Below are 16908 nucleotides of genomic sequence, written 5' to 3' on the forward strand. Positions count from 1 at the left end.
TGACCTCTTTTCATGCATAACAAATGAACCTCCTCAACAGGTAAACATCATGTAACATGTAAAATTATAAATGGGATAGTGATTTTTGTGTATCATTTTCTCCCACCCATGATTCTTCAAACCATATTCCATACAGAGACATATAAGATGCAAACATTTCTCATGAAACTAGAGAATATAATGAAATGTAAGTCCTAAAAACAACGCTCAAACAAAACAACCATCTAAGTATTTTTATTTCTTTATAATTTATTAACTTTAAAAGAAAATGCTCATAGCCCTCTGAACATACAGAACACTACTGGACTGTAGAAACGGTATATACAAAGGTGTGTAAAAGTCATCTTTAAGGCCTAGATCAAACTATATGAACAAATTGTTAGTTTTTTCAAAGCACAAGTTAATCATCTTTTATTTTTGATATTAAATGGAGTCACAGTGAGATAAAACTCTTCTACAAATTAAATACATTTTAATTAGTCACGTGCGCCGAATACAACAGGTGTAGACCTTACAGTGAAATGCTTACTTACGAGACCCTAACCAACAATGCAGTTTAAAAAAATATGGATAAGAATAAGAAATAAAAGTAACAAGTAATTAAAGAGCAGCAGTAAAATAACAATAGCGAGACTATATACAGGGGGGTACTGGTACAGTGTAACCGGGCACCGGTTAGTTGAGGTAATATGTGTCAATATCTCCCAAAGGAGATGTGGGTGTGGAGTCATGCGCAGGAGAATGCAAGTTGCGAAAAGGGTGCTTAATAAACAAGTCCAAAGAACAAGAAACAGGACTACAACACTAGCCTCAAACCACCCACACACCGTCTGGGGTAGAAAAAAAAACACCTGTTAAACAGAACCCAAACAAATGCAACCCACAACTAAATGAAAGCAAACGAAACAATCCCGCACAAAACCCAGAGGAAATGGCGAGATTTAAATACCCCCCCCTAATTACCCAAATAGAACACAGGTGAAACACAAGACAGACATACCCAAATGAAAAGGAAAAAGGATCGGGGGCAGCTAGTAGACCGGTGACGACGACCGCCGAGAGCAGGGAGAGGAGCCACCTTCGGTGGAAGTCGTGACAATATGTACAAGAGAGCCCTGTATAAGTTTCAAATACAACCCAAAACATAAATAAAACCCAACAGCCCTACAAAACACACTATAATAAAACATAATACACAACACTACATATATTTAAGAAAAGCAATTGCATTCTGTAACATAAACGTCTCCAATCAATAATTTAAAATGCCTGAAAGGCACCAGAATATCTAATTGCAAGGAATTTTGTGTATTGTTCCATACATAAGGGCAAAAAACTAAAAGCATATTTTCCCAATTCTTTGGAGACCATAGGGATCCCCAGAGTTAAACATCACTGAGAACGGGTTTGGTCATTTGTACATCTAAAATTCATCAATGAAGTAATGTACAGAGCAAGTTTCTACAAGACTAAATAAATAAAAGAGAGTGCAGTTCTCTTCTTACAGACAGAAAGGTCCATCCTACATGTCTGTACGGAATACAATGAGTCCGAAAACCGTCCCCAGTGTTAAAACGTATTGCTGAATGGAATACTGAGTCCAATTGTTTCTAAACATAGGCAGACACGTGCATATAAATAATGCCACCATAGTATATTACAGGGAGAACTGTTGTTTGAACAATCTTACTTCTATTTTCAAACCTGAGGTAGGATTTATTTCCATATAAAAAACAATCGTAGTTCTCAGCTTCTTTGTCAAGTTTTCAATTTGTGTTTCAAAAGACAAGCCAGATACCCAAGTACTTATAGTGAGAAACTTTCTCAATTTGGGCTCCATTTGGAGTACGCAAGTCCTCATGGTCAACATTATGAGACATAGAGAACAGCATAAACTTGGTTTTATTTGCATTTAACACTCATTTAAGATCAGTAAGTGATTTTTGGAAGAGGCACAGGAATAAATTACTGTGTCATCTGCATAGAGAGGAATGCTACAGGTGTTACCACTATTTTCAAGGTCATTTATAAACAACATGAATAATAATGGCCCCAAAATCTAACCCTGGGGTACCACTTCAAGTTCTTCAAGAAATTCAGATTTAACCGCGTCTATCACTAAGATCATTCTGAAACCACAAACAGGCATCAGGGCCAAGGCCTAACACAGACAAATAACTCAATAAGATAGAATGATCAAGGATTCAAGAATCTTAGCTAGACAAGAAACTTGATATGGGACGATAGTTGTCAAGACCAAAACAATCACCTCCCTTGTTTAGTGGCAGCACAAGCTGATCTCCACACTTTAGGAATATTTCCAGTGAACATGTTAAACTAATGATGTGGGTTATTGAAACAACAATGATGGATGCAGCACACTTGAACAGACCTGGATCCAAATGGTCGGCCCCTGTAGATTTATTAATATCTAATGCCAACAACACATCAAGGACTTCATTGTCTGTGAATTGTCAAAAGGAAAAAAACCTTGACCGACATTTTCAAAATTATTCAGTAAAATTCCCCCATCAACATCCAGTACATTGTCACAGCGAGTAGGTTTTTGAATTATATCAAAGAGAGAGCCTGCAGAAATAAAATGTTGATTAAATGAATTATTATCATTATAATTAATAATATTATAATTATTTCAATGTTATCAGTAATCTACATTAATTTGTAAGGGAAGAGTAGAGGAAGTACAACCCTTTAATGATTTTGCAGTTTTCCAGAATTTATATGGATTTCCAGTACAGTCAGCTAGTGTTAATATAGTAATCAGATGTTGCTTTTCAAAGTTTTACACATAGATTTCTCAATTTTCGAAAGGATTGCCAGTCCCGGCCGGAGTCAGTACTTCTAGCCATGGCCCAGGCAGCATCTCATTTGCGTATGAACTCAGATAATTCTGGTGTGAACCAAGGGTTCGATCTATTTTGAACTCTCAGTTTTTTAAACGGGGCATGCTTATCTGCAATGTTGTTAAAAACAGTAATAAAGTGATTTAGAGCCAATTCAGAATCTGGTATTTAATTTTTCCTTTATTTTACTAGGCAAGTCAGTTAAGAACAAATTCTTATTTTCAATGGCGGCCTAAGAACAGTGGGTTAACTGCCTGTTCAGGGGCAGAACGACAGATTTGTTCCTTGTCAGCTCGGGGATTCAAACTTGCAACCTTTCGGTTACTAGTCCAACGCTCTAACCACTAGGCTACCCTACCGCTACCCTATAGCTTAGATACTATTAAGATCACCATTGAGATCATGTAAAAATGCTTGTTCACTACATTTTTAAAATTTCTTCTTGTAATAAATCATTGTTTTGCACTATGAGTCCTAACATCTCTAATACAAAAAAATAGGACAGTGATCACTAATATCCAGGGAGGAAACATCACTAGCCACATATTTCTCTGGAGTATTTGTAAACATAAGATCAATTAATGTTGATTTCGTAGAATTTCTCAGATTTGGACATGTGGGTTTGGTAATCAACTATGTGAGGTTTAGGTTGTTACAAAAATCCTTTAAATAGTCGGAGTCTTGGGTTCCCCAGGACAGGTTAAAGTCACCTCTGACAAACTATTCCGAAGTAGACAAATAAGCTATTAAGTCAGTGAGACTAATTAACAAACATTTCTTAGCAGGGGAGGGCGGTAGACTCCCAGAACAGTTACTTTAGAATTACAACTTAGTTGAAGACTTAAATTCAAATTGTTTAGGACTCGCCTTTAAAAGAGACATAGAAAGGATATTTTTGTATAGATAGCAACACCACCACTTTGCACCAGAACAGTTACTTTAGAATTACAACTTAGTTGAAGACTTAAATTCAAATTGTTTAGGACTCGCCTTTAAAAGAGACATAGAAAGGATATTTTTGTATAGATAGCAACACCACCACTTTGCACCAGAACAGTTACTTTAGAATTACAACTTAGTTGAAGACTTAAATTCAAATTGTTTAGGACTCGCCTTTAAAAGAGACATAGAAAGGATATTTTTGTATAGATAGCAACACCACCACTTTGCACCAGAACAGTTACTTTAGAATTACAACTTAGTTGAAGACTTAAATTCAAATTGTTTAGGACTCGCCTTTAAAAGAGACATAGAAAGGATATTTTTGTATAGATAGCAACACCACCACTTTGCACATCCTATCAGCCCTGAAAACTTGAAAACCATCAATAGTAACCTCAGAATCCACATTTTTTTTCAGATAACCATGTTTCTGATAAACAAAAAATATCTGGATCTGCCTGCGAAACCCAGATCTTGATGTAGTCCATTTTTTTGGCAAAAGGCTGCGAACATTTAGGTGCATGAATTTAAAATCTTTTTGTGCTTTGAAATCATTGGGAGTGTGTCAAAATAAAATCCGGATCATTACCTGCCAACCTATTATTCATAACCAAAGGCTGCAACGCAATGGAAATTAAATTGACCACAATCCATAATAATAGTAGGGATTCCCTGAGACAGTAGCGGCTTCACTTTACAATACAAATTTGTAAAAGCTCTAATGGCAGTACCCTCCTTTCTAGACATAGCAAGAATAGTAAAAGAGCATAACAATCCATTTCTTAGAGCTGCCTTGTAGTGATTAGATAGTGTCCACGGGCCAAGGGGATTTGAGTGAATTATATCATCCCTGGAAAGTATTTTCGGTTGCCAAAAGGTATCAAAATTGTCAATAAAAGTAATTCCTGAGGTTTGACAGTAGACTTTCAGCCAGTCATGGAGTGCTAGCAGTCTCCTGAATCTGCCACTTCTATGAGCCAGTGGAGGAAGAGGGACAGAGATGAACGGACACTTATTTAAGTCTTTCAGCTTTATAACAAGGTCTATAAAATGTGTTTTAAGCTGCTCCGATTTGGCCAACTTATTTCTTAAGGATCTGACCCTTTTTTCAATTTTCGCCTAAAATGACATACCCAAATCTAACTGCCTGTAGCTCAGGACCTGAAGCAAGGATATGCATATTCTTGACACCATTTGAAAGGAAACACTTTGAAGTTTGTGGAAATGTAAAATGACTGTAGGAGAATATAAAATATTAGATCTGGTAAAAGATAATACAAAGAAAGAAACGTGTTTTTTTTATTACCATCATCTTTGAAATGCAAGAGAAAGGCCATAATGTATTATTCCAGCCCAGGCACAATTTAAATTTTGGCCACTAGACGGCAGCAGTGTATGTGCAAAGTTTAAGACTGATCTGTTCAAAATGTTGTATCAAGACTGCCCAAAAGTGCCTATTGGTTTATTAATACATTTTCAAGTTCCTAATTGTGCACTCTCCTCAAACAATAGCATGGTATTATTTCACTGTAAAAGCTAATGTAAATTGGAAAGTGCAGTTAGATTAATAAGAATTGAAGCTTTCTGCCCATATCAGATATGTCTATGTCCTGGGAAATGTTCATGTTACTTACAACCTCATGCTAATCACATTAGCCTACATTAGCTTATCCATCCAGTGGGGGGACACCGATTCTGTAGAGGTTTAATGTAATTTGATCTTAACATACACTACCGTTCAAAAGTTTGGGGTCACTTAGAAATGTCCTTGTTTGTGAAATAAAAGCACATTTTTTGTCCATTAAAATAACAAAAAATTGATCAGAAATAAAGTGTAGACATTGTTAATGTTGTAAATGACTATTGTTGCTAGAAACGGAGAGAAGCACGAGATTGAACTTCACTGAACTTTCTAGAGTTTTCCTTGTTCGTTAACACTATCAAGACTAATTCTCTCCTCATGACCCCCCTGCGTCACCATGACCAGGGAGATGGTGGCTTCGCTGATTAGCCCGGACCCTAATGGTCGACTATCCAGAGCGTGTACCGGGAAAGGTCTAACCACAGGAATAATGGGGATCCCTAAACTAAGGGCGAACGCTCTGTCGATAGAACTCCCAGCCGCCCCTGAATCGACGAGCGCCTTATGCTGGGAATGAGGGGAAAACTCAGGACATCACACAGGTGCAAACAGGTGGACAACAGAGGACACTGGATGAGACTGGTGCAGACTCACCTGGGGTGACACCAGAGTGCCCTGCCTGCTGCCTCGACTCCCTGTTCGACCGGCAGTGTGTCCTCTGCGGCCACAGATGGTGCACGTGAAGGCCCCTCCTCCAGCCTCTCTAAGCGCAGCCTCTCCCAGCTTCATGGGCACCGGTGTAGGTGTGCTGGAAGATGTAACCAACAGAGCCCTCTCTGGACGTCCGCGGGTGACCAGCAGGTTATCCAACTGGATGGACAGATCCACCAGTTGGTCAAAAGTGATGGTGGCATCCCTGCAGAACAACTCCCGTTTTACATCCTCGCGCAGGCTGCATCGGTAGTGGTCGATAAGGGCCCTGTCGTTCCTTCCTGCTCCGGCGGACAATGTCCGGAATTCCAGGGCGAACTCCTGGGCGCTCCTCGTCCCCTGCCTCAAGTAGAAGAGCCGCTCCCCCGCTGCTCTACCCTCGGACGGATGGTCGAAGACGGCCCGGAAGCGGCTGGTAAACTCCTCGAAGTGGTCCAACGCCGCGTCTCCCTCTCCCCACACGGCGTTTGCCCACTCCAGAGCTCTCCTCGAGAGGCATGAGACGAGGACGGACACCCTCTACCTTCCCTAGGGAGCTGGGTGAACGGTGGCCAGGTATAGGTCCAGTTGTAATAGGAACCCCCCCCTGTAATAGGAACCCCAAATACATACAACGGGTCAAAATACGATACCCCGGGGAAAAACAGTCTGGCTCATCACACTAAACACGCAACAAAACAATTTCACACAAAGACATGGGGGGGAACAGAGGAATAAATACATGCAGTGTGATTAGGAAATGTAAACCAGGTGTGCAGGGAACAAGACAAAACAAATGGAACAATGAGAACATGGAGCGGCGATGGCTAGAAAGCAAGGTGACGTCGACTGCCGAACGCTGCCTGAACAAGGAGAGGAGCCGACTTTGGCGGAAGTCGTGACACATTGAGACTGGTGTTTTGCGGGTACTATTTAATTTTGAGGACCATTTCAGGACCTGTGAAGCGTCTGTTTCTCAAACTGGACACTAATGTTCTTGTCCTCTTGCTCAGTTCTGCACCGGGGCATCCCACCCCTCTTTCTATTCTGGTTAGAGACAGTTTGCGCTGTTCTTTGAAGGGAGTAGTACACAGCATTGTATGAGATCTTCAGTTTCTTGGCAATATCTTTCATGGAATAGCCCTTTTTTCTCAGAACAAGAATAGACTCACGAGTTTCAGAAGAAAGTTCTTTGTTTCTAGCCATTTTGAGGCTGTAAGCGAACCCACAAATGCTGATGCTCCAGATACTCAACTAGTCTAAAGAAGGCCAATTTTATTGCTTCTTTAATAATCAGGACGACAGTTTTCAGCTGTGCTAATGTTGGTCAATTTCTTCAACAGATGATCAGGTCTATATAATTATCAAACGTATATATATTGTAGGTAGAAAGGAAACACAGACTCTTTGTTTAAGTATTAAAATGATCCTTCAGTAATACAATTGTAGGCAGAAGTTGGTACAGAGTACAGTATATGATAGCTCTCCCCAGGTTCTGCAAAGTGTCTAAGATATCCTGTAACTTATATAGCCTCCCCAATTCCCCTTGCGTGACTTTCCCTGGTAACACCATTTTAATTAATCTAACTTCCCCCTGACAGCAGCAACCATCTTGTCAGCAATTAAAAGCTCATAAGTGGGTTTGACCCAAAACTTGACCTTTCATCACAAGTATATGGTCATAACAAGGTGAATGAATCGAAGCATCTTCTGACAGGTGGCTGTTTTCATCAGGCCTGTGGAAGCCTTGTGTTCTCAGAAAACCAGTCATATTCTCAGAACCTCAGACAGCCATAGTGGGGCCCAGACAGGAGGAGTATGAGCGTAGGCGGTTTCCGCCTTCTGCTAGTGTCTGAAGGGCACAACACTCAAAACAGGTTTTAACACACACACAGAGGTCTCCTGAGAGGAGTCCTTACAGTTTATCATAACAAAATGTATTAACCCTTTAAAAGGTATGAGGCCTTGGTTTAACCCCTTGTAGAGAGAATCTTTTGAGAATGTTGAATTGAAAGTGGCTAATATTCGGTTGATTCGATCACAATTGCCACAGTATAGAGAAATGTTGACAGTGTAACAACGAAAACTCTAGAAATGTCAGTGAAGTTGTTCAATCTCGTGCTTCTCTTCCTCCGTTGGCTGATATTTCTTCTGTGCGGCAATCCTGGGGGAGCTGCGTGGCAGTCTCGGGACTATTGCGTGCCCATGTGCAGCTTAAAGGGAACATTGGTCATCATGATAGACAATAGGAGGCCTAGAAGGCTCTGTCTTTTCTTCTTTCTTCGTGGAGCTGACGAAGTTCAGCCTGTCCTCCCAGTCCCAGGTTCCCCAGTGCTCTCCCATTTTGTCCTGAGTCCCCCAGGGCCTCTGAGATCTGCTGTTGGGCTTGGAGATGCTCTGTCTTAGAGAGCAGGCTGGAGAGTTTACTGTGGTGCCGCCTGTAGAACTCCAGAGCCTCCTCCCACGTCTTCTTCTCCTTTACCAGGACCAGATCACTGTCACGCTTCTCCTTATATTACAAGAAAAGGTGTATTTCAGCACAGTTCTCACATAACCCTTCAAATTTTGCATTACAACACAGTTATTTTTGCTCCCATCTGGTTGCTGAGGAGCCTACATTGTAAAGAGTAAGCTTTCCCCTCCAGACAACTTCCACTCTGTAGTCAAGTCATCTTTGTACATGCCAATCCAGGTATAGGTGCCATATTTGCCCCCTATGGTTTTCGAGCTCATCATCATACAGCTTATTGAAGGAGGCCAGGTCAGTATAGTGCTCTTTGCAGTACTTTTTGAGCCTGCTGCCAGTTCATTTCTTGTTTCACATATATGTATTCCTTCTCCAGACTGGAAAAAAATGCGAACAGAGCAGTAATGAGGAGCACAGTGAAGCTGAGCATGATGCCCCAGTGCTCAGTCCCGGTGGAGTGAATCTCAGCCCTTTGCTGCTCTTGATCTATCATGTACAGTACCGGACATCAAGTATCTGTACACACCCACGAATCAGTTGGATCAAATGAAGCTCCTGAACAGGTAAACGTCACGTAACCTGTCAAGTTCACAAGGGGAAGCTCAGACTGCACCCGCATTGTCTTTGTAGGTCCCATTAGTCAAATTTGTTATGTACTTGAGTGAAGACCCAAAAGCGGTTTTAACAGAAACAGAGTTCTTTTAATGAAAAAACAGGAATGGCATAGATCCTCTTCCGACGTTGTCAAATGGCACAATAGAATACCCGCAGAGAGGGTGACAAATGAAACATAAAGTCCCTCTGATGAATAGCGGGGTAGCGGCGACAGGCTGCAGGTCGCTCTGGGTCGGTGCGGGTCACAGAGGAACGGTGGTAGCTGATCACACGTAGCATATGATGAACTGGACACGGTGCAAACAAAAGATAGTTAGTAGAGTACAGGATGCACCTGCCAGGCAGACTCCGACAGGATAGGACTAGGAGGAAGCAAACGAGACGATAGCTTGCTTCTGGCATGAGAAACACAAACGAGAATCTGACACCGAAAGTAGCAGGAACAGAGAGAGAAATAGAGACCTAATCAGAGGGAAAAAGGGAACAGGTGGGGAAAGGGTGAACGAGCTAGTTAGGGGAGATGAGGAACAGCTGGAGAAGGAGAGAAAGAGAAGGTAACCTAATAAGACCAGCAGAGAGAGACAGAGTGAAGAGAAAGGACAGGAACAGACATAATAAGACATGACAGTAACCCCCCCCACTCACCGAGCGCCTCCTGGCGCACTCGAGGAGGAAACCTGGCGGCAACGGAGGAAATCATCGATCAGCGAACGGTCCAGCACGTCCCGAGAGGGAACCCAACTCCTCTCCTCAGGACCGTACCCCTCCCAATCCACTAGGTACTGATGACCACGACCCCGAGGACGCATGTCCAAAATCTTACGAACCCTGTAGATAGGTGCGCCTCGACAAGGATGGGGGGAGGGACGAGCGGGGCGCGAAGAACGGGCTTAACACAGGAGACATGGAAGACCGGGTGAACGCGACGAAGATATCGCGGGAGAAGAAGTCGCACTGCGACAGGATTAATGACCTGAGAAATACGGAACGGACCAATGAACCGCGGGGTCAACTTGCGAGAAGCTGTCTTAAGGGGAAGGTTCTGAGTGGAGAGCCATACTCTCTGACCGCAACAATATCTAGGACTCTTGGTTCTACACTTATTAGCGGCCCTCACAGTCTGCGCCCTATAACGGCAAAGTGCCGACCTGACCCCCTTCCAGGTGCGCGCAACGCTGGACAAAAGCCTGAGCGGAGGGAACGCAGGACTCGGCGAGCTGAGATGAGAACAGCGGAGGTTGGTACCCGAGGCTACTCTGAAAAGGAGATAGACCGGTAGCAGACGAAGGAAGCGAGTTGTGGGCGTACTCTGCCCAGGGAGCTGTTCTGACCAAGACGCAGGGTTACGAAAAGAAAGACTGCGTAAGATGCGACCAACAGTCTGATTGGCCCGTTCGGGCTTGACCGTTAGACTGGGGATGGAAGCCGGACGAGAGACTGACGGAAGCCCCAATCAAACCGCAAAACTCCCTCCAAAATTGAGACGTGAACTGCGGGCCTCTGTCCGAAACGACGTCTGACGGAAGGCCATGAATTCGGAAAACATTCTCGATAATGATCTGAGCCGTCTCCTTAGCAGAAGGGAGCTTAGCGAGAGGAATGAAATGAGCCGCCTTAGAGAATCTATCGACAACCGTAAGAATAACTGTCTTCCCGCTGATGAAGGCAGTCCGGTGATAAAATCTAAAGCGATGTGAGACCACGGTCGAGAGGGAATGGGAAGCGGTCTGAGACGGCCGGCAGGAGGAGAGTTCCCAGATTTAGTCTGCGCGCAGACCGAACAAGCAGCGACAAATCGACGCGCGTCACGTTCCCGAGTGGGCCACCAGAAACGCTGGCGAATGGAAGCGAGCGTACCCCGAACGCCGGGGTGGCCGGCTAACTTGGCAGAGTGGGCCCACTGAAGAACGGCCAGACGAGTAGGAACGGGAACGAACAGAAGGTTCCTAGGACAAGCTCGCGGCGACGGAGTGTGAGTGAGTGCTTGCTTTACCTGCCTCTCAATTCCCCAGACAGTCAACCCGACAACACGCCCCTCAGGGAGAATCCCCTCGGGGTCGGTGGAGACCTCAGAAGAACTGAAGAGACGAGATAAAGCATCAGGCTTGGTGTTTTTGAGCCCGGACGATAAGAAATAACGAACTCGAAACGAGCGAAAAACAGAGCCCAACGAGCCTGACGCGCATTAAGTCGTTTGGCTGAACGGATGTACTCAAGGTTCCTATGGTCAGTCCAAACGACAAAAGGAACGGTCGCCCTCCAACCACTGTCGCCATTCGCCTAGGGCTAAGCGGATGGCGAGCAGTTCGCGATTACCAACATCATAATTACGTTCTGACGGCGATAAGCGATGAGAAAAAAACGCGCAAGGATGGACCTTGCCGTCAGAGAGGGAGCGCTGAGAAAGAATGGCTCCCACGCCCACCTCTGACGCGTCAACCTCAACAACAAACTGTCTAGAGACGTCAGGTGTAACAAGAATAGGTGCGGATGTAAAACGATTCTTGAGAAGATCAAAAGCTCCCTGGGCGGAAACGGACCACTTAAAGCACGTCTTAACAGAAGTAAGGGCTGTGAGGGGAGCTGCCACCTGACCGAAATTACGGATGAAACGACGATAGAAATTCGCGAAGCCAAGAAAGCGCTGCAGCTCGACGCGTGACTTAGGAACGGGCCAATCAATGACAGCCTGGACCTTAGCGGGATCCATCTTAATGCCCTCAGCGGAAATAACGGAACCGAGAAAAGGGACAGAGGAGGCATGAAAAGTGCACTTCTCAGCCTTCACATAAAGACAGTCCTCCAAAAGGCGCTGGAGGACGCGTCGCACGTGCTGAACATGAATCGGGAGAGACGGTGAAAAAATCAGGATATCGTCCATGTAAACGAAAACAAAAATGTTCAGCATGTCTCTCAGGACGTCGTTAACTAGTGCCTGAAAGACAGCTGGAGCGTTAACGAGGCCGAAAGGAAGAACGCGGTATTCAAAGTGCCCTAACGGAGTGTTAAACGCCGTCTTCCACTCGTCCCCCTCCCTGATGCGCACGAGATGGTAGGCGTTACGAAGGTCCAATTTGGTGAAAAACCTGGCTCCCTGCAGGATCTCGAAGGCTGAAGACATAAGAGGAAGCGGATAACGATTCTTAACTGTTATGTCATTCAGCCCTCGATAATCCATGCATGGGCGCAGGGACCCGTCCTTCTTCTGAACAAAAAAAAACCCCGCTCCGGCGGGAGAGGAGGAGGAGACTATGGTACCGGAGTCGAGCGATACAGACAAATAATCCTCGAGAGCCTTACGTTCGGGAGCCGACAGAGAGTATAATCTACCCCGGGGGGGAGTAGTTCCCGGAAGGAGATCAATACTACAGTCATACGACCGGTGTGGAGGGAGAGAAGTGGCCTTGGAACGACTGAACACCGTGCGCAGATCGTGATACTCCTCCGGCACCCCTGTCAAATCACCAGGCTCCTCCTGTGAAGAAGAGACAGAGGAAACAGGAGGGATAGCAGACATTAAACAGGTCACATGACAAGAAACATTCCAGGATAGGATAGTATTACTAGACCAATTAATAGAAGGGTTATGGCGAACTAGCCAGGGATGACCCAAAACAACAGGTGTAAAAGGTGAACGAAAAATTAAAAAAGAAATGGTTTCGCTATGATTACCAGAGACAGTGAGGGTTAAAGGCAGCGTCTCACGCTGAATCTTGGGGAGAGAACTACCATCTAAAGCGAACAAGGCCGTGGGATCCCTTAACTGTCTGAGAGGAATGTCATGTTCCCGAGCCCAGGTCTCGTCCATAAAACAGCCCTCCGCCCCAGAGTCTATCAAGGCACTGCAGGAAGCAGATGAACCGGTCCAGCGGAGATGGACCGGAAAGGTAGTGCAGGATCTTGAAGGAGAGACCTGAGTAGTTGCGCTCACCAGTAGCCCTCCTCTTACTGATGAGCTCTGGCTTTTACTGGGCATGAGGTGACAAAATGACCAGCGGAGCCGCAGTAGAGACAGAGGCGGTTGGTGATTCTCCGTTCCTTCTCTTTGGCCGAGATGCGGATACCCCCAGCTGCATAGGCTCAGCATCCGAGCCGGCGGAGGAGGGTGGCAGTGATGCGGCAGGTGGCAGTGATGCGGAGAGGGGGGCAACGGAGAACGCAAACTCCTTTCCACGAGCTCGGCGACGAAGATCAAACCGTCGCTCTATGCAAATAGCGAGAGCTATTAAGGAGTCCAGACTGGAAGGAACCTCCCGGGAGAGAATCTCATCCTTAACCTCGGCGAGGAGACCCTCCAGAAAACGAGCGAGCAAAGCCGGCTCGTTCCAGTCACTAGAGGCAGCGAGAGTGCGAAACTCAATAGAATAATCCGTTATGGAACGATTCCCCTGACATAGGGAAGACAGGGCCCTGGAAGCCTCTTCCCCAAAAACAGAACGGTCAAAAACCCGTATCATCTCCTCCTTAAAGTCCTGATACTGGTTAATACACTCAGCCCTCGCCTCCCAGATTGCCGTGCCCCACTCATACGCCCGTCCGGTAAGGAGAGAAATGACGTAGGCGATGCGGGCTGTGCTCCTGGAGTAAGTGTTGGGCTGGAGAGAGAACACCACATCACACTGAGTGAGGAATGAGCGGCACTCAGTGGGCTCCCCAGAGTAACACGGCGGGTTATTGATCCTGGGCTCCGGAGACTCGGAAACCCTGGAAGTGGGCGGTGGATCGAGGTGGAGTTGGTGAACCTGTCTTGTGAGGTCGGAGACTTGGGCGGCCAGGGTCTCAACGGCATGTCGAGCAGCAGACAATTCCTCCTCGTGTCTGCCTAGCATCGCTCCCTGGATCTCGACGGCGGAGTGAAAAGGGTCCGGAGCCGCTGGGTCCATTCTTGGTCAGATTCTTCTGTTATGTACTTGAGTGAAGACCCAAAAGCGGTTTTAACAGAAACAGAGTTCTTTTAATGAAAAAACAGGAATGGCATAGATCCTCTTCCGACGTTGTCAAATGGCACAATAGAATACCCGCAGAGAGGGTGACAAATGAAACATAAAGTCCCTCTGATGAATAGCGGGGTAGCGGCGACAGGCTGCAGGTCGCTCTGGGTCGGTGCGGGTCACAGAGGAACGGTGGTAGCTGATCACACGTAGCATATGATGAACTGGACACGGTGCAAACAAAAGATAGTTAGTAGAGTACAGGATGCACCTGCCAGGCAGACTCCGACAGGATAGGACTAGGAGGAAGCAAACGAGACGATAGCTTGCTTCTGGCATGAGAAACACAAACGAGAATCTGACACCGAAAGTAGCAGGAACAGAGAGAGAAATAGAGACCTAATCAGAGGGAAAAAAGGGAACAGGTGGGGAAAGGGTGAACGAGCTAGTTAGGGGAGATGAGGAACAGCTGGAGAAGGAGAGAAAGAGAAGGTAACCTAATAAGACCAGCAGAGAGAGACAGAGTGAAGAGAAAGGACAGGAACAGACATAATAAGACATGACAAAATTAGAGAGCTCAGTACATTTGAATTTAGTCTCTACCAACTTCTTCATGTGGTCCAAGAACATTGTTGACACAATAAGGATAATATAATGATTAATACAATCACCAGGAATTAGCCTACAGATGCTTTGGAAAATAGAGTTGATATAACATAGGTATAAGAGGGTCCAGCCTGGTCTCATAGAATAGACGTAACATGGTAAAAGTAAATCCAGGACATTCAAATTAGTATGATATGTTACATTTGGTATAGTTACATAAGACAGAAGTTTCCTTCAGGAAAAACGAGGGGGGCTGGTCGGGGTGAGTCGGTGGGCGTATAACCCCAAAGGTTGCAGGTTCGAATCTCATCATGGACAACATTAGCATTTTAGCTAATTAGCAACTTGTCAACTACTTATACTCTTAAGCTACTTTGCAACTACTTAGCATGTTAGCTAACCCTTCCCCTAATCATAACCTTAACCATTTTAGCTAACCCATCTCCTAACCCTAACCTCAACCCTTTAACCTAACTCCTAACCGTAACCCTAACCCCTAGCCTAGCCAACATTAGCCAGCTAGGTAATGTTAGTCACAACAAATTGGAATTCATAATATATGATACATTTTGCAAATTCACAACATATCATACAAATTGTAATTTGTATTACACAGTATCATACAAAATGGATGATGGACATCCACAAATTAATACATACCATACCATCCTTGCCTTCACCCATCCAACAAGTGATTATTTCAAGAGTTAGCCAGCTAGGTAATGTTAGTCACAACAAATTGGAATTCATAATATATGATACATTTTGCAAATTCACAACATATCATACAAATTGTAATTTGTATTACACAGTATCATACAAAATGGAGGATGGACATCCACAAATTAATACATACCATACCATCCTTGCCTTCACCCATCCAACAAGTGATTATTTCAAGAGGGGAGGATGGATGGATCATAGAGATAGATAGAGTATCTATCTCTTTGGGAAGGATGCCCTCATCGTTTTTTCAACAGGTCCCTTGTCTCTCCAGCATCCTCTGTTTCGAAGGTCTCACCAGTGTGTTTTGCAGGGACATAGATAGAGAGGCTGGCGCTATCCTGTTTCTCATTATATATTCCTTTAGCAAACTGAAACCCACAGCGCTGACTGACTGCTGTTCCCTACAGCATCAATAATACAAGAGGAAGTTGTTGTTCCACAACAGGCCACAGTGACACAGAGTTAAAGGGCCAGGGGCGCAGGGAGGGATCCTTTCACTTTCCCCACTCGGGTTACGGGGCCTGCAGACAGCGGTCTGACAGCAGGGAGCCTGCCGCTGTGGCCCAGTACAGGGCTTGATTGTGTGGCTGCAGTGACTGGAGGATGGATGTGTCTGCTCTGTGACAGCCAACAGAGACGTGCTGGCTTGGCCCTCTGGGTAAACCTATACTCCACAGACCCAGAGTCACACAGGATGAGCCCTAGCTGAGAGACAGCTCAACAGAGAATTAGTCAGTGGGAGACATTGGACAGCTAGAGAATGGGAGAGATAACCTGGGTGTGATTAATACCATCCAGATTTGAACCCTGCTTGTGAATCAAGCTGACAGCCCTAACCTTGGGATTGTTTCAAAACAACACCGAAATCAACATATTAGATGCAAAGAACTATTGAAATACAGCAAAACAAGTTTGTTTCATTCTTTCCAAAAGTGGGTTGTTTCACATATTATGGGGAAATCTAAACCTTTTATAGTAAATGCCCTGATAGAAGGGACCATCTCTACAGTATGACATAGTCATAGAGTTTTGTTAAAGTTCATTTTTGTTCATACACATGCAACCTCAACGGCGTTATAGACAACACTTTATCCGTTGTCCTGTCCATTGTCCTGTCCCGCCCATTGTCCTGTTCCGCCCATTGTCCTGTCCATTGTCTTGTCCTGTTGTCATCTATGCATAGTCACTTTAATAACTCTACCTACATGTACATACTACCTCAAATAACCGGTGCCCCCGCACATTGACTCTGTATCAGTACCCCCCTGTATATGGTCTCGCTATTGTTATTTCACTGATGCTTTTTAATTACTTGTTACTTTTATCTCTTATTCTTATCTGTATTTTTGAAACTGCATTGTTGGTTAGGGGCTCGTAAGTACGCATTTCACTGTAAGGTCTACTACACCTGTTGTATTCGGCGCATGTGACTAATAAAATTTGATTTGATTTGATTTGTCCTGTCCTGTCCTCCATTGCGTTAAA

The sequence above is a fragment of the Oncorhynchus masou genome, chromosome 1 (assembly GCF_036934945.1).
Source record: "Oncorhynchus masou masou isolate Uvic2021 chromosome 1, UVic_Omas_1.1, whole genome shotgun sequence".
Taxonomy (NCBI): domain Eukaryota; kingdom Metazoa; phylum Chordata; class Actinopteri; order Salmoniformes; family Salmonidae; genus Oncorhynchus; species Oncorhynchus masou.